This window comes from Anser brachyrhynchus (genome assembly GCF_964034855.1).
Source record: "Anser brachyrhynchus genome assembly, chromosome: 16".
NCBI lineage: Eukaryota > Metazoa > Chordata > Aves > Anseriformes > Anatidae > Anser > Anser brachyrhynchus.
In genome coordinates, this window is record NC_137734.1 from 9,963,216 (window position 1) to 9,981,641 (window position 18,426).

The window sequence follows — 18,426 nt, forward strand, 5'->3', positions numbered from 1 at the left end:
CAACCAAGACGAAGGAAGCCACGAGTGGCGGCGGTGGAAGCTAATGGTTAGGCGACTTGGAAGAGCGGTTTTTAAGGGGGTGAAGCTTCGTGAGGCGGTTGGGCGCTCGCGGCTGGAGACGGGTGAGGAATGAGTGACAAAGGCTCTCACCAGTCCGATACGCGCATGGGTGGGGCTTGAGCGAGAGGCGGGAGCGGCTGGGGCTGAGGGGGCTCCCGCCCTCGTGAGGCGCATCGAGCAGGCAGCTCTCCTCACGAGGCTGAGGAACAGAAACCTGCTCTGCTGGTGGGGAGCGGCTCCTCAGCCTCTCCTCTGGAGAACAGTCAGGATTCTTCACCCCCTTAGAGAAGTCCCCTTTGTTTCCTTTTTTTATTCCATTCTCGTGTTGAAATGGAGAGAGAACGGATTGATGGCGTTCTGAGGTGTTAAAAATACAGAAATTTGTGTATCTGCTGGTTCTATCCAGAATTTAGTGGGAAAAATGGAGCAATTTATCAGAAGAAAAAAAATTCAGATGGGGACAAGTACAAGTTGGGGACAAATCAGTTGGGGTCAAGGGACAAGTAGGGCCTCACACAGAAGAGGAAAAGGGGAAAATCAGATAGTGCCTAGTCTCAGCTGGCTCCGGGGAGGGCAAGACTCTTCTGGATCCAGCTGCCAAAATTGCACCTAAAATTTGGTTCACCAGTAAAGCTATTCTGGCTAGCTGTTGGTTATCAAATGTTTAATGCTTCCCCAAGCAGTTCTGAAGTATGTATGTTAGTCTGCTTTCTGTTAAACATTCTGCTGCTGAGCTTGGCTATGCTTCTATTCCTTTCCCCAACTCTGTTTTAGAGTTTCAGACTAATGTTTTCAGAAACTAGATTTTATATCTTAAGAATTGCTAAAGAGCAATTGTACAGAGAAAATACGCTGCCATGTGTGTTGTTCTCCTCAGCTGAAGAGACACATTTGAAATAAAATACTTGTAATTTTTTTACAGACAGTGGTTGATTTTTGATGAAAAATATAAAATAAAATTGAAAGAACGTCATAATTACTTAGCATAATTGCAGTTTGTTTGGTTTTTAGCTACAAAAATTAGCCATGTTTCAAAACAATTTATTTTCCCTGGACAGTCCAAAAGAAAAGGGCAAATAATGATAAATAGAAATGGAAACCAAAAAACCACAAACTTGGCTTATGATTTTATAAACCAAAATATACTAATCTGATTAAAAATGTTAGCATTCTTCTTGTACTGTAGCAGAGTGCACAAGCTAATCTGATTTTTTATTTTTTTCCCCCCTAGGAATACGATTTTCTAAAAGATCCATATCTTTAAGGCCTTAAGAATTGTTCTACATCTGTACAGCTTCTAGATTTGTAGCTTTGTAGACAATTTTACTTTTAGCATAAATTTCAGCTCTCATGCTGAAGTTCTAAACAAGCAATAGAGTTTGAATTTTTATTTTGAAACAAAGCTAAAGCAATTTAGGAGCAGGTAACTTCTATCACTTATTAGTCTCTTACATAAATGCATGCTTTCTGTAGGAGAAAGTAAGTTTCAATATGTTAACCAAGTTTAAAATTTATAATTAGTAATTGCACTATTTTGTAACAACGAATGGCAAGGAAGGTTTAGATCATGAGCTATAATGAGATAATAAGGTATGATAATTATAGTAATATTAAGCTAGTGGTCAAGTTCATACCACAAGAGCTATCCAGTAAGATCTATATATATTAGCATAAGTTTTTAAAATAGACATATGCTGTATGCTTAAGAGGATATCACTGTTGTCTACAATGTTCATTTTGATTAACAAAAGCCTTGAAACTATTCTTTTGCAGTAAAACATGGTGTGTGGGATGCAAGAAAAATCAAGACTTAATGTTGCAGGCCGCCATTTTACTCCTTAGAACCTGTGGTCAAGTTTTTTTCTTTTCTGAAATTTGATGACAGGGTCATGTTCAAGCAGTGAAGTGACCCCTTCTACCTATTACAAGTATGCTGTTTTCAGTAGATCTCTAAAGTGCTGAAGTCTTGTCTTTGGCATGTAAGTAAATCCTATTTCTTAAAGCACTGTACATACGTATTTAAAAACAAACAAACAAAAAACTATATTTCTGTTGCTTACAATTAGTTTTCTGAGATACTTTTTCAGAATTTATGTTATTTAGTATTTGGAAACTGAGATAACTGTTTGGGCCTGCATACAGACAACCCACTTATTTTTCTGGCTACCAGCTTTCCTGCATGGTTTGTAATTCCGTGTTTTTGTTGTTTGAACGATTGAGTCCCAGGTTTAAGGACCCAAGATTTCTCTACATCTTTGATTCCACAATTCTGTGTTATACGTGGGCACATATCAAATACAGCCCACCTTGTCATTTTGAATGTCCTACCCTTTAAACAAATGAGCTTTGCAAACATAGCTATTCTTAGATGCTTTTTTCCATTAAATGAGTAAACAAAACAAAAACTTAGCCTCTTGTTAAGAAAAGATTATGGTCTAGCCTTTCTGCTTTTCTGTTGATTTATCATGTTATTTATTTAGTAAAGGAATTAAACAGAAAATTATCATCAGCCAGCTAGCTTGAGAACAGCTGCATAGGATTTAATACTTAGTCTCTTCTTAAGTTTTGTTGATTTGTTTTTCTAGTATCTAGAAAGCAAAATGAAATTAATGTATTTTGCAGAGCTGTAGAAATCAACCAGAGATCTGCTTGCCCACGCAGAAGGAACTGAGAATGACTTCTTTATTTTATGCTTCAGTTAAATAAGATGATTTAATTCGGAATTTGAGAAAATTCAGAGAGAAAAAAAGTCATCATCATGGGCTAAGTAAGACAGTTAAAAAATCACAAAGTAAATACATTCAAATTGGCTAAAGGATTTCCTTTTGTGTTTGTGTGTTAAAAGACAATCCAAGACTGGGATTTTTGGTGGGGTGGGGAGGTGTTAGGAATTGTATAAACACAGAATAGCTAGAGACCTTTTCTAGCAGCATTTAGGATCTAAATAGACAAGATAGATTCCCTATGGGGAAGAACCATACCCCATAAGCATTGAGCAGTTCAGTGGCATAAAAATGTATTAATTCTGTTCTTTGGGGTGTAGGGAAGGAGAGAGTACCTAGGAAAGGACTAGCTGGGAAAAATGAGAGATGTGCATTCTGTAAATCATGGAAGGAGTATAGTCAGATTTTGGACTGCCAGAGGTTCTTTACCTTTTGCAAAAAAAAAAATCAAAAATTATAACCTTTATAGGTTAGAATCTATAGGTGATTTCTCTGCACAGTCTTCAGTTATAGTCATGTGGCAAAAGGAAAGGAAGAATCATCTGGGTATGACTGAAGTGAGGATGATCTTCTTTGATCTGTCCGGGGCCCAGAAATACCTGAGGGCAAGGGACTAGTCTACCTGAGCCAGTTTGCCGTCTGCCTGTTCTTAAGATACTGGTTTTACAAGACAAAGTAGAAAAAGATCAGGATTTCCAGTCATGGAATGATTTGCATTTGAAAAATATTCTCTTTATGCCAAGCATTTGCCTGCGCAGAATCTAGTTGTTGGAATTCCAGCTTATGGGACAGAGTTCTATCGTAGTTTGAGAAGGAGAATGACAGATATGAAGTAAAATAAAGTGCAAGATACATATGTCAGGTGTTTTGATTTATTCTGTACCTAAAAGCAAAACTTAAACAGGATGTTCTTGTTTTACACAATTGGCATTTAATGCCAAACAAAATAAGACCCAGTAGCAACAAAATAATGATAATAATAATAAAAAGGTTAAATAATAGTAGCTGAGATTAAAATTACAAGAGCCTATTAATCATTGTTCTTTTGGGAATTAAGGAATTATCAGCTGAGCTAAGAAAGGAGTTTTTCTGTCAGAGTATAATTTTTTCATAAAAAAATAGTTTAGTGCTTTCCTCTGACATATAAGATCCAAGCACTTTTGCAGACAGGGCTTTTAACTGTATGATTGATATGCTTCTGTATGGTATTTCTTGCTTCTCTTTGTACTTCATAAGTGACTGTAAAGCAGACTTCTACTTTGTAAGAATTGAAACTCAGCATTTAGTCTGCGTAAAAGTTTTACAAAAATGTAGCTTTGCAAAAAGGGGATACCATTGTGTACCATTAAGTGTACCCTAGTGAATTTTGAGAACTCAGTGCTACAGTTAGAGAGCAGTCTGCCTATTTTTTGATGCTGTACTGTCTCTGAAATAAAGGAAACTGTGTTAATAATGTGCAGGCTAGGTCATGTAATTGGGACAGGGAAGTGAAGAAAGAATGGATTTGTGTCTGAGCCCTATAATTAAAATACTCAATGGGAGTCATACATCAAAAAACCCTTTACAATTAAACAGCAGTTGAAGTCATTTTACTATAATATATAATTGAATAGTTATTGTAGAGCCTTAAGAAAGGCAGGAAACAAGCACTAGATTTTAGGTAGCAAGTAAGAGTGAAAAGCTATCTTGCTGTTTTGTAAAAACCAAAATTAGAAATTCAGTTCAATGTCTGTATCTGGTAATCAATTACTGGCTGTTATGCAATGATGTGCAATTTCTGAGGTGACTGATTGCAGTTTTTATTTAGAGTCTATTACGCAAATAAATACTCTACTTGCAGAGCAGGTGGAACAGTTCTTGCATACATTAAAGCAGTAGTGCCTTCTTAAAAGACCAGACTTCTAATACAAGCTCCTATATCTCTCTGGCTTTACACCACCATTTGTTTCATTCCGAGGCTGGTTCTTTCTTTCAACCTGCAAATCTCATTACAGTCCAACATGACATTTTTGAAGGCTATCTACTAGGTGCTGAAGTGACTGCAAACTAGTTTATAACACTGTATTTAGCAAGTCAAATGTAGTTAATTTTTTTTAGTCATAAGATTTTCTAGAAAGACAGGGAGGAATTGAACTAAAAATAGAATGATTGGTTTAAGGGAAGGTTATTTAGGAGACCAACATTATAGTTTTAATTTAAATTTATTTCCTGTTACTATATTGACTGTACACCAAAAAAGATCTTTCAGATCACAAAGAAAATGCCATTATCGATGGGGTTTCAGTAAAACCTTTAAGTTAAAAACACTTATTTATAAAATGCTATCGTACTGTTGTAGCTTGGTATGAAGATGATTTTGATATCTAGATGCTTAAGTGTTATGTATTTATGCTGAAAGTATCTGTTGGTATTTGTTGGATTGTTGTTCTTTATAAGGTATTTTAGAGTTATTTATAGTTGTACAGAAATAGAGCAATTGAAAGGATTTCACTATTTAATGTAGTAAGTAGATTCTCCAGATATTGCCAAATTCTTGTCTGAATAGTCTGCTTTCATATATACATCTAAAAAGCCAGCTCTGTACATTAGTTTATGTTGGTTTTACAACCCCATCAGGGTTTTTAGCGTATATCATATATATCTAAAGGGCACTAAACCTGCATTGTTTTACTTTTATTTATTTACCTTGTAAAACAGCAATCATTGAATCATCCAGTATATACAATATAATTATTTATTTCTACATATACCTTTTTGCACTTATGTGCTATTTCCCATATAATGTGCTTCCCCCTACACATGGAGTTTGTAGATCTCAATATGCTGTTCTTCAAAGAACAGCTTTCAAGGTCACCAACTGATTAAAATTCTTATATTAAAAGTGTTTTGTCAGAAATGACATTCCAGAAAACAGAAAATGTAAACATTCTAATTAATGTTATATTGTCAAAGTAATATGTGCTTTTTCTGCAGCTTGGATAATGATAATAAACTAATAACTTAGGTTTTCAGGCTTTTATGTTTTTGGCCATGTCTGGGGCAGATTTAATTCCAAACAAAACTATTTCAGGGAAAATTTAAGATAAAAGCTTTTAAAAGATTTCCAGCAAACACTTCTCATTTGCATTTGATTTTGTAAAATATTTTTTTTATTATTATTATGACCCTGTCTTTGTAATAACTATTTCCTTTTCCTCCCTGATAGATTAATAATATGGCAGTAACACTCCCCCCCCCAAAAAAAAGAAAAAAAAATTGCACTTCATGCTTATTTTCCTAATTTTATTTTATTTTTTAAATAAAAGAAGAATAAAAATAGTATATTCAAACGCAGTATATCCACTTGTACTAGAGGCAGGTTGTCATCTGAAATAATTACCACTATGATATATAGAGACTGCACAAGGATCCTATAATTGGTATTAGTTCAAGAGTAACTTTTTTCTCTATGTGTTTTCACCTCAGATAAACTGAATTATTTATTGTATCACATTTTTTCCTGAAAAAAAAAAAATTGCCACTAAAGCATAAATAGGAACGAAAGTACAGGTCAGACCTATTCTTTGACTTTATTGGTAAATAAGAACACTTATGTTACAGGCTCACTTTATCTGAATGTTAACTTTGAGAAGGATTTAGACTGTATCAGTACAGAAACAAAAATATACTTTTTTTGCAAAATAATAATAATAAAAAAGATCTGGCTGAAAGGGATCTCAGGAAGTCTGTAGATGAACTTCTATTCAAAGTGTGATCAAGTTGTGAGGTCAGACCAGGTTGCTTATGATTTTATCCAGTCTAATCCTGAAAACCTCCAGTGCAATCCAATCCACATGCACACACCCCAAAACAAAACAAAAAAACCCACAAAGGTAAGCCAGCAGTGATGTTCAGCCAGGCCTTCATAAATCAACTAACAAGAACAATGTGAATGAGCCATGACCATTTGTTAGCAGTCATCTCTGTTTACCTTTGGGAGGCTGAAGGCCGTGAAAGCCTGCAGGGCTTTTAACAGAACCAAAAAACATGTGTTACTTTGTATTTAGACATTGTATTAATTGAAATTTTGGCAACAAAATCTGTGTGTATTTCAAATAAGCACCATCCAACCTGGCTTATAAGGCTGTATTATAAATCACAGCCAAGCTGATGGACATGCTTCTAGAATGCTTTAGTTAGCTAAACTCCCTATTATTAGCCTTATTTCCAAAGCAGCCTTTGTTTAATCTTGATGCAAGGTTATTTTCATGCTTACAGAATGCCTGTATGCTCTTGTGCTAACATCACTGTACAAAACCAGCATATTTTACTTGTTACAGAACAGTCCTTGAGACTGAAGCCTTAATTCTGTTCCAGATCTCTTTCAAGCCCATTAACTTTTGATACCTGATGTTGTCTAATTTTGTTATTTTGGCTTGAAGGTAGCATACAGCTTAACCAAGGAATGAAAAGGCTCATGTTTTTTCAGGCTTTTTCCCGCAACTTGTGATTCATCAAGAAGTCATGAAAACAGAAATCAGCTGAAGAAATATTGCACAATTTCAAGATTCTTTTGGGTGTTGATGCTCAAAAGGAAGAGAGAATGCACATGCCTTTTTTCGACCAAAATATAAAATTCTTTTATATTCCAAGCAGATCACTTGGGTCTGAGTAACACAGAATTTACCTTGTCATTTACAAGGGGAAAGTATTTTATTCTCCTTTCCATGTTTTTACCATTTGTTAAATGGGCAGAGTAATGCTTTATAAAGTGTTTTGCATAAAAAGGTATTGAGGGTTGCAAAGTGGTAACAGTAATACAAGAAAACAGACTAATGAAAAATAAAAAAATAAAAAAGAGACTCCTGGTTAGAAAAGCTCTTCCAGATCCATTTAATATTTCTGTCAATTTAACAATTTTATTAACTGCTATTTTCACTACTTACTCGATAGACACAAGAAGGGCTTAGATACATTAATAATTTTTAATTTGCCTAGAACAGATTTTATTGTCCTTGAAAGACTATAATTTCCATGCATTGTAAAAACAGATGAATGTCCTGGGTGAAACTCCAGCCTCACTGGAGTTAATAGGACCTGGATTTCACCCTAGGGTTTTATGTAATAAGCTATTAAACTGACATTTCAATAGATGACCCCACAATGCAAAGACTAATATTTCATTCATGCATTAATACGTTAAGTAGTCTGTCAAGGAAAAACTAATGACTAGAAATAATTGAAACTGAAAATACACCCCCCCGCCCCCTTTTTTTCCCCAATCTGGTTTCCTTATCTTTTATGTGTATGGATAAGCTACCTTAATTTTTCTAGCATTTTAAAGATTGTCCTACCCAAATCAATATTTATAAATACATATTATGCTTTCTTTGAAATCTCCTGAGCTAGTGTCTATGTAGCAGTGTGCTACATATTACATTGGAGTTGCTTAGATGGGGAATCACCTAGCAGCAAGTCTCCTAAAATGGGTTAAAAAATAAAGATTTAATTGTTGACCCTTACAACTACTGAAAGTGCAATAAAACACAAAGTTTTGAAGGGAGTTTAGAGGAGATTTTTTTTCTCCTGGATTTATTGTCATAATTTACTACTATTTGTATTACACATTTATTTATTTGACATTATTGCAAACTATGAGGCTGAGATCACACAAATGAAATTTCACAATTGAGCCTGGGCAGGGCAGATAATAATAGCTAAGTGCTAGATGCAGAGAAACCCTGAAACCTTTCTCTTTCACAAACTTCTTTTTTTTTTTGCTTGTTAGATTTTATCCTATAATAAGGAATATTCTGTCACAGCTGTTCACCAATTATATATTCTCTGTAAGCATCTGTTCTTACTCCCCATTAATAATAGCATCATCTCTCTTCTGTGTAGTGGTCACACCAATTAAGCGTTAAAGAAAAAATGAGAATTACTAAGTAGACACCATATAGTGTTCTTGTAAATATAACTAGTATAATTTGTATAACCTAAACTACAAAAGAAAATATGGACAAGAATAATACAGACTTTTCTGTCCAAGACCAGCTCTCTTGCCACTGTAACAGTATCAGAAAGCAAGAACTTAACTGTTCCTTTCTTTTTTCACCACAAAACCTGCTATCAAATTAGCTTTTCCCAGTTTAATTGCTTACTCTAACAGACAGGGAGGTATTAAGAAAAAATATTTCCTGATCATCTGGGTGTACAAAGCAGTGGAAGGTGCAGTCTACACTATTTCAGTGACTGGAGCAATGTTAGGTGTGTGCTAGGTGCATGTAGAAGTTATTGTGACTATGCTTCTGTGGTTTAATGATGTATAATTTCAAGTGTATTAGTGGAGCACGGTACAAGAGGTGCTTGTTATGGCTTCCTTTGTATACATTTTAGAATTTCATAAGGAATTTTATAATATTCTTAATTATCAAGAAATCTTCTGCATCTGCTTTATGTTTCTTTCTTCCTCTACTCATGTTGAGAAGATTACTCTGTTCTGAAAAATATTTTTTTCTTGTTTATATGGTAACCATATAAAACTATTTCATTGATGAGATTAATGAAGCATCAATGAAGACATCTCTTTGTAAGAAGCAGCATTGTATAAAATTTGACAAATTGGCTATAGTAGTTTGAACCAGGTGAGGTAATGGGAACTTCTATAAATTTTTGTCCATCTGTCTGAATATCTTAATTCTGGCTGTTCTGTACAGCCTGTACAAGCATCTCTTCAGAGAGAGTGAAAACTTCAATTCCTTGATGTTCCAGGTGGCTGTTAACAAGCACCTCAACTAGACTTTCAAGTCGAGCACTTTTTCAAAGGGTGGGATTTGGCTTCCTAAGTAGAAGTAGCTCGTGTAATTCTAAGTGCTTTCTGGGAGCTGAGGTATCCTCCTGGGGCTCACATATATGACATGGGGCTTAGCAGTGACTTTTGGCTTTGGGGAGTGGAAGCTAGAGGCTACATGGAATATCCTAGGACATCAGCATTGCTAGATGTCTCTGTAGTTGTCTGAATTATTCTGTTGACATAGGAAGATTTGGGCAGAGAGGAGTGACGGACTAAGTAAAGTACTTCAGAATTTTAATGACAAAACTGAGAAGCTCTCTTATGATGCTTGAGCTGACAAATGGAGAGGTTCATTTCTAAAGCACTTCATCGTTCTACTTGGAAAGGTTAACTAAAACAGTTTGCAGTATAGCTCTTTTCTATCATTTTAGCTGGCAAAACAGTGCCATCATGCCATCCAGAAGAGGAGGATTTTTACTAATGTATATGTGTTGCATGGGTATTTTCTCAATAAGAATTTCTGAGAGTTAGTTTCATTTACATTTTGTTTATATGATCAATGTTATCAAAGTAAGGTGGTTTCTTTCTGTTATCGGGAAAAAAATCTTTAAAAAATGTCAGGGAAACCAGAGGTTGAGAAAATGTGATTGGAAATTCTCCTCTCTCAAAGCACAATGTGTGTGGCACTTTTAGGTGAATTAGATCTGTATGTCTGTTGGGTTACTGCAGAGAACACAGATATTCTGAGCTGGGCCATTATGTCCTTTCTGGGTTAACTTGTAAGACAGAATACAACGATACATAGAATAAAACAAAATGTGATTGACATGCTACTTGAAAGAAATACACTTTTTCCCCTATTTTGAAAGACATATGGGTATATATGCCGTTGAGAATGAATGATGTTCTGATTGCAACTGATCACTTTTAATGTAAATATGAAAGCTCAGATAATCTGCTTGGTTTTTAGTTAGTGTTATAGAATTGAATTTAAATCAAACATATCAAAACAAAAAATCAAATGTGCTTAGTGCAAGACTACTAAATTCAAAACATCCTCCAGTGTTGACAGATTTCTGAAGAAATCTGGTCAAAATTTGTGATGAAATCGTACATTTTTATTGAGGGCCCATATGCCTTCCTATTCTTCAGACAGTGTTGTCACGAGCAGGTTGAGATCTTTTGAATATATGTTTACTGCAGTTATGTGAGTGTCCCCTGATGGTGGTAGTTTCTTCCATTTCCTGATGTGCTTTGGTAGAGAAGTCCCAGTTGCTTCAGTAGTTTCTGTCTACTGCTGCACCATACAAGAAACAGTTTGTTTCCAGGTTTATTTCTAGCCTTTGTCTTTTTATCTGTGTTTACTAAGATTTGTTTACATATAACTGGATGCCTAACTGCAATTTATATGCCAAAAACATATATGGACTGAGACTTAATAATGATTTCCAATGCTCTGCATCAAGCTTGTTTGTCTTCGCAGAATTAAACTTACACATGAGGTATTTGATGTGGCTAGAGGAAGATTATGCCCTAGCATGAGGAAAGGTATGCAGGCTCTTCAGTCTTCTCTTCCATCAAAGTGCAGGGCAAATGGTTCCACGCTGACCTCACTAAGGAACGACTGAACACTGCTGGCTGGGGTTGGTCTGGGGGCTCAGAATGGCAACTGCAGGTGTAAAAGTCATGCCGGACAGGATAGGATGGCTCAGCCTCAGTCTTGGCGTTGACACCAGCTTGGAGAAGGGTTTACATGTGCTCTTTAATTGCTTTTCTTCCTGCTGCTACAGCAGAGCAGCATGTACAGCAGAACAGTAGATATGTGTCCCATGAGGAAACCCTAACTCTCAGATGGTCTGTGGTTATCAGGCAGACCAGAGAGGTCTGACAAAATCTGGAAGTGAAAATGAATACAGAATCCTATCACAAAAAAAAAAAAAAAAAAAAAAAAGTTCTGAATATCGTTTTCTAGGTAGGTGATTATTTGACCATATTTATTTTTTCAGTGAAATAAATGAACACTAGGGGATGCTATATTTCTACCAAAGTTGGGAACAATGTAGGAAAAAGTGCCAAATCTCTGAAATTATTACCCTTTTCTTTGACACACGAGGTGAGGGAAAGCAGCTTTTGGCCATTTGATATAGAAGGGTATTGTGTTGTAACACATCTGAGTGAGTAGACATAGATTGTTTTTTGATTCTTTTCTAAAAGTCTGGGGAAGATGTCCTTTTTATTTATATATAAAGTTGTTTATTTTTGAATATTTTTCCCCATATAAATACCCAGATCAGGATCCCATTTCAATAGGTTACATGCAGAAGTAGGCAAAGAACATTTCAGATACACTACCTACAAAGCTGTTTAGTCCAAGGCTCCAGTTTTAGAAGCTGTCATTTGACAACAAATGTGGAACAGCATGCAGGTTTTAATTGTTACAGGACAAGCCTGGCTGTTTTGCATTAAAACTTGTTTTTCCTTTAAATAATTTACATTGTTTTTAAGTGCTTATGAAAATTTCACAAAATAGAAATATTTAAATGCTGTTGAACAATTATATAAACTTTTGTTGTGTTTTGACATGAGGAACAAATACATATAAAAACGTAAGTAGGTGATTATTTTTAATTTAAAAAAAAATCCTATCCATAAGCAGGAACAACCTTAACTTTCAAAGAAATTGCTATTTAAAATTGCCTATTTTAGCATTTGTTTTACAAACCTTTGCAAATAGAAGCAATACTGAAGAAGTTTTTTTAATTATTACATGAGTTAAGTAAGACCAGTTTTTTTATATATTATGCAGACAGCTGCCTTTTTCTTCTTTTTTTTTTTTTTTTTGATAGCCCAGCCTTATGTGGCTATGTTCCTCTATTCTTAAAAAAAAAAAAAAAAAAAAAAGCTTGCTCTTAGTTCATACAGTCCCTTTCTTCTTTTCTGGGCTGTCAGAAAAAAATGTTAGTGTCAATTTTTGGGTGCAGTGTGAAAGGCTGGTAGTATTCTATGCTATCCTTCCATCAAGATCTACGTTTTCATAAGCAAAAGCATACACAGGTAAATAAACTCAAATGTTCACTGCAAATATACTGTGAGTTTTTGTTTGTTTGTTTTATATTATTTTTATTTTTAATATAGATTCTTGTGGAGAAAAAATGGGGGAAAAAAAAGGCCAAACACTGCAAGGTTCCTTTTACTCACATGAATGCAAGGAACTAAGCTCACACAAAACTGCAGATAGTGGCAAGGGCTATAGGAGAGATTTTTATCACTGAGATGTCAAAGCACAGAAAGTTCAGAGAACTGTCAAATATTTGTATGTAATTTTCTTTTCATAGCAGTGTCTTTGGGGAACAGAGGGGGCAGTACAGACAATGTGATCTAACTGCCCCCAGTTGAAAGCGTCAGCCTCCCTCCCTCCCTCCAGTCACTACTGGTGGCTGCAGAATCTAACCTTGCTGTTGGATTCAGTTTTCTGCAAATTGAGCAAACAGAACTGTCTCACTCCTCGCTTATACAAATAGAAAATCCAGTGTGATGGAAGGAGTTGGAATAAGTGGTTGGGAATGGGGTTGGGAGTCATAGAACCTTTTCAGTGTCCGTAAGCTCTTATGTAATAATGATCCTGTTTCATTAAATTCTAAGGCATTATTTGGGAGCCAAGCCCTGAACATATTTGCAAATAATGTCTCTGGTTTGATAAATTTGCAGTTTAAAAAGTGTATTCATCCTTGTGGATTAGCTCTTGTAGGTAAGGTTTACAAGCATGTAACTACCAGAGCAGAACTACAGATAATCTGTATCTGCTTTAGACCCTTTTGGTGGTCTAAGTCGCAAACATTTCTTTTGTCAGTCTTTATGTAGCTCATATAATTTATCTTAATTTGTAGATATTTCTATCTAAATAGAATTGTTGGTACAGTTTTACCTTTTATATTTTTATTGCTGCTTTTTTTTCTGCTATCATACGAAGATGAACAAAAATGCACAGTAAATTAGAACTTAATTATAACAGCTAGCAAATCATTTTTAATTTTCCTGAATAATGTTTTTTTTTTCTTTCTTAAAATGTTTGCTATTGTCCAGGACTGGCTGTTTCAAGATATTCTCACATCCCTTGAAAGGAGTAGTAGTTATAGATATCTGAATGCAGATATTTAAGAGATTAAAAATGCAGGACTGGAATCTGAGGTGATTTTAAGAGAAATACAGCTGAGGGATGGTGAGAAGGACAATAAAACAAGGGTCACAGTAATAATTCTATCCTCCAACAGCCTATGAATGGATGTTGTATAGAGTTGCTTAAGAAACAGTTTTAGAATTTTCTTTTGCCACTTCTGCAGTATCTTGGTATTTCCTGGATATCTAATGACACACTGAAATGCAGAATAATATCACAACTTATTTTCAAGCATGCATTGTGCTGTTATATTCCAGCAAATGTATAAAGCTAGGATTAAGCAAGACCGTTATACAAGAAGTCAGAATAATGCTTTATAAAGGGGTAAACCGACATTTTGCTTGAGTTGTTCTTGGGCCTATTGTAACTTAAACACAGGAGTAAATACATTTCCCCTATACTTTCATTCTGTAGTTCCTTATGTGGTTGAAATGTTGCATACAGTCTCATTTTTGAATCGCTTACATCTGACATCTCTTCACTCTAATGTCATGTGAGGATTTGTGGCTTTAGAAAAAAAAAAGTGTAGTGAAGTTCATTTAGTGAAAAAGCTTGCAGACTAGTCTTATATCAGTAAAGACTTATTTGTGTACCTAATTAACACACACACTTGGATTTTATTATGTTATTGGCAAGCAGAATAAATACAGCTTGATTTCTTCTGCTCTTTCAGAATTATGTTCTTTGATGTGGGTATACGTTTCCTTACGGTAATTCCCTTTTTGAAACAACTTTACAGTGGCACTAATTCAGTCAAGTCCTCGTACCTGTCACCTGATAAGGACGGCTTAGTCAACATTGTCTGCAAGTCCAACAGTGCATGAAAAATAACAATCTGTAAAAGTTCTAAAATTAATTCAACTCTTTATGGAGATGTTAGTTACTGTGAGTGAAGTATGTGCTGATTATGGGCAAGTCTTTCACCTGGCTTCACAAGACAATGCCACAACTGGAAAAAAGTCTTGCTTCTTTTCAGAGATGTGGTTATATTTCAAAGGCTTTCTTTCTTCCTGCCCTTTCACAAGGTTGAGGAGATGAGGACAGATCTACAGTGTCATTTAGGCATGAACAGAACATAGTTAATAATGTAAAAATGTAGATCCAGTGCTTCAGCATGTAGTTTCACAAAAATTTCTTTTAGTCATAACGACTTTTTAAGTTATCTCAGGCTGCTCACTCCTGTCCTCTTAGTCACGCCACTACAAGTGATATTGCAGCAATGGGTTAAAGTTAGCAGAGTAAATATTTGATTCACTGATCCTGTTCTCCATGTAACCATACTGACAGTTCTGCAAGAAGTGCAGAACTGGATACAGAACAGTGTGGATATTCTATAATTCTGTGATTCTAAGTGTGATTGAGCTGCCTGCTATGGTTGTAGGGAATGAGGAGATGCCCAAGTTAGTACTTCTAATTAAAAAAAAAAAAAAAGTTGGTGAAACTATGCGTTAAGCTGTTGTGAAAGTGATAGGACTGAGCATTTGTGGTGGAAAAAGAAACTGCTCTTGAAAGGCAAACTAGAAAAGTGAGATAAATATAGGAATTGGAAGAAAGGGTATGCAGAGCCTTAAAACTGAAGCCAGCCTGCAAATTTACTGGATGGAATAGCACGGAAGAGGTTCTAAGTAAGAGTGATGCAGTTTAGACCTGCATTGGGTTGTGATGAAGTATATGTCTAGGTGAGAGGAAAATGGCTGTGGTGACAATTTGCAATTCCATCCCTTTAAATATTTGGTATGAGCTTTAGCTGATGGACTCCTATGTGAGATAATCATCTTGTATATAAAAAACAAACCATCACAACCAACAATAAAAACAAAACGACAACAAAAAATACTCTTCTATCTAATGATAGAAGGAAAAAAAAAGTCAATTTTGTGATTTAAAATGTAAACCAAGCAATTGCTGACTGAAAAAAATAATCAGAAGAAAAATTTAAACCACAGTAATGGGACTATGGTTTAGCATTATCTAGAGTCTGTCCTAAATAATTCTTCCCTAGCAGTAGTGACTCCTCTGTCTTCCTGGGAAGGCCATGATATCAGAATAAATGCTATATGCAGGATGTCTCACGCTTGGGCATTAGAATCCCTTGGTGAAACACAGACTTCTTTCAGGATTTTGTATGCAGTTCTCATGCAGGGTTTCTACATCCTGATACCCACAAGCCTTGCATGTGCAGTGGGTTGGGCTCATCACTGTGTTGGCACAGTCTGGCCGTGATAAGTTCACATGCACTCTGGTGTGGTTCAACTTCAAGGTGGATATGCTTTAGGTCTGACGTGCAGTATATCTGCGTATGTCCCACAGCTGCTTTCCAGGTAACTGAAGAAAGAATTTGGTTGCAGATCAAATACAAAATAAATTATATCTGTTCTATTTCCTATAGAACATCCAATTTAAATGTATACTAACAAAAATCCTGTTTTATATAGGATATCCAACAGCCCTACTCCCAGCTGTTAAGTCTAATCTAGGGGTGAAAGAGATTAAATATATGGCCTTATGCCTTAAGATAACATAGGCCATAGCACCTCTTCTGAAAAAGGTACAGCTGCTAAAACAAGGCTCAAGGGTGTGTGTTGTTGGTTTTTTTTTTTGGGGGGGGGGGGGGTAAAGATAATTTTGGCAGATGATTGAACGTGAATGGAGATTTTCTTTGGAAGCAAACATACATGAGGCAGTAGTTAAAAAGGCTGTCAGAAGAAAATTTCATAATGCACCAGACATTCAGTGTGTATTACAAAGAAAATCAGAATTTTAATCTGTAGATAGTGACTGATCAGTGTCATCCACAACAAGTAACCTAAATCAAACGTATGCAAAGATGTTCGCCAGGACAAATGCAGTTCTCCAGCAGTGGTTTCTGGTGTAATTTACAGAATTACCAGCCTTCTTAGGCAGGTTAATAAATTTAGCATCCAGCATGATTCTAAAATTTCAGGAGCTGTCTTTCCAGATCTTGCTGGATTCTCTGTCAGCTGGCAGTCTTGTCCTCTGGTCTTCAAGCAGTTACTGATACTTGGGTAGATTCAGATTAAAGCGTAGAAGGGGGTGGGGAGAGGGGACTCTTAAAGGAAGGATACCGAATTACAATATTTCATGTTCCTAATCTAGAAATTAGCATTCTCATTCCATAACTTGGAAATGCAGGATGAAGCTAAAAGCCCTTAAATGCAATGTCTTTCTCTTGCGTTTTGCTAATCCTTTGAGAATATGACATTCTTCCTTTTGTGTATCTGTTCAAAACGTTATTTTTAAAGTTTCATCTTTTGTCAAAGGAAAACATCACCTGTGTTTCCCTTTCTGCCACTGATATTTTCACCCTACAGTACTTACTCTTGGGGAGACTGTGAATAACTGGCTGCTTCCTACAGGGGAATATATCAAAACCCCTGCTTCTGTCACATAAAAAAATCTCTTCCTTGGTGTGATTTATATACTGGAAAGCCTCAAGAACAATTATTTAGCAGTATAGTTGCTTAAAATGCTGTTTTTTGTTGGTTTTTTTTTTTCATTCTTTTTGACAGTGGTGTTTGATGTGTGCACTTTCTGGAGATTCTGCACAGTGGGCACAGTTCTTTGCAAAGAGCTCTAAATATAGTAGGTTGCACTTCTAACATTGTTATCTTTAATTTCCTTTTGACTGTATTTGTGCTTTCCATCTTTCCCTTGGTTTCTCTCTTTAGCCTTTTTTTTTCCTGCATCACACCCATGTTTTCCTTTAACATCTCCAAAGCACTGATAAGGACAAATACTAGCTAATCTAATCTCTCCGCCCTCTCTTCTGCTTTAACAAAGCTTTTAGCTTCCCCTGTCTCTCTCTTTTGTTTTCTTTTCCTTTCCTTTCCTTCCCTTCCCTTCCCCCTCCAAAAAAATTCACCACTCCTATGTAAAATAATCGGTCGCGCAGGACATGAGTTCATCGTAACTTAACAGACAGAATCTTCTGAGTTTTCCAGATGTACCTGTGTGTTGTTATACTGGGCTTGTACCTCCAGCTGTAAAGTGTATGTAGGGACAAGAAAACAAAGAGAAGGATATTTAATGCTTTTCCCTCCTGATTCCTGATGGAATTATTTTGGCTATTTTAATAGTGTGTCTAATGGCTGAATGCAATTGTCAGATTTACTTTCTACGTTTTCGTCCTTGTTCTTGCTAATCACTGAAGGATTATAAATTTTCCTTTTGCATTTGGGCCACCATTTTCTTGAATCAAGAGGATAGGACCCTAGGCCTTTTCTAAGGCTGCTTCTGCTTCTGTCTGCTGCATGCTGATTCTCTCCTATCAGTCCAAGCGTGTCAGTTTGGCAGTGTTCCCAGTCACCATCAGCGCTGCTGCATTCTCGGAGTCAGGTCTGGCTTAGCACAAGGCATGCACAAATTCAGCGTGTTAAGTTTTACTCCCTTGCTGTACTTCATTGGCATTAGGATATATATTTAATAAATAGAATAATATTGAAGTAGAGCAGTCAATTAATGAGCCAATAATCCTCTTACTTAGATATGCTTCATGGATCAAAATTTGGATATTTGTGTGTTGGGGGCTGGTATCTCTGAGTGGCATAGGGCTTTAGGTATGCAATAAGAAAAGAAACTGATCTTGAATGATTTAAACTGTTAAAACTGATGCAAGTGTTCATTTGAATGTCATGCATTTCCAGTGCTGTCTTGCTGCTGCAGTGGGCTGTATG

The 18,426-nt window shown here is 35.8% G+C and overlaps 1 long non-coding RNA gene across 4 annotated transcripts; it reads left to right on the plus strand.

Annotated features, from left to right (window-relative positions):
* The first annotated feature begins 2 nt into the window (after nucleotides 1-2).
* On the plus strand, nucleotides 3-2,823 carry LOC308178982. 4 transcript variants are annotated; one of them, XR_013940088.1, is made up of 4 exons: nucleotides 142-422; nucleotides 1,292-1,483; nucleotides 1,834-2,039; nucleotides 2,759-2,823. It is a non-coding gene; the product is annotated as an uncharacterized lncRNA (long non-coding RNA). The 4 variants fall into 4 exon arrangements; XR_013940086.1 differs by lacking the exons at nucleotides 142-422; nucleotides 1,292-1,483 and adding an exon at nucleotides 3-122; XR_013940087.1 differs by lacking the exon at nucleotides 1,292-1,483 and having other exon boundaries at nucleotides 142-750.
* The last annotated feature ends 15,603 nt before the right edge of the window (nucleotides 2,824-18,426 follow it).